Source organism: Nannospalax galili, unplaced genomic scaffold (assembly GCF_000622305.1).
Source record: "Nannospalax galili isolate Female #2095 unplaced genomic scaffold, S.galili_v1.0 scaffold668, whole genome shotgun sequence".
Taxonomy (NCBI): domain Eukaryota; kingdom Metazoa; phylum Chordata; class Mammalia; order Rodentia; family Spalacidae; genus Nannospalax; species Nannospalax galili.
Window position 1 is genome coordinate 612,169 of NW_008358090.1, and position 729 is coordinate 612,897.

Consider the following 729-nt stretch of genomic DNA (forward strand, 5'->3'; position numbering starts at 1 on the left):
AAATCAGAGATGAAAGGGGAAACATCACAACAGACACCCAAAAGATCCAGAACATTTTAAGGGAATATATATATACATATTTGTCTTTTTTAGACAGGGTCTCCTTGTAGCCCCAGCTTTCCTGAACTCACTATGTAGACCAGGCTGGCCTCCAACTTACAAAGATCTGCCTGCCTTTGCCTCCCCAGTGCTGGGATTAAAGGCGTGCGCCACCACGCCCGGCATTATAAAGGACTATTCTAAAAACCTATGCTCTACTAAATTTGAAAAATCTAAAAGCAATGGATGGATATCTAAAATCATGGGAACCACCAAAGTTAAACCAAGAAGATATCAACAGTTTAAACAAACCAGGAAGATATCAACAATTTAAACAGACCTGTAACATAAAAAGAAATTGAAACAGTAATACAAAACCTCCCGACTAAAAAAAGCTCAGGACCAGATGGATTTACAGGAGAATTCTACCAGACATTTAAAGAAGATCTGCATCCAATACTATTTAATTTATTCAAAAAGATAGAAATGAGGGGAGAGAACTAGCCAAGCGTGGTGGCACACACCTTTAATCCCAGCACTGGAGAGCAGAGGCAGGCAGATCTCTGTGAGTTCAAGGCCAGCCTGGTCTACATAGTGAGTTCCAGGACAGCTGGGGCTTCAGAGAGACCCTGTCTCAAAAATACCAAAAAAAAAAAAAAAAAAAAAGAAAAAAAAAAAAAAAAGAAATGA

The 729-nt window shown here is 39.1% G+C and overlaps 1 protein-coding gene across 4 annotated transcripts in view; it reads right to left on the minus strand.

The window, feature by feature from the left end:
• Positions 1-729, minus strand: part of Lmf1 (lipase maturation factor 1) — a 102,031-nt gene that overhangs the window by 80,343 nt on the left and 20,959 nt on the right. The gene's annotated exons all lie outside the window — the stretch shown is intronic.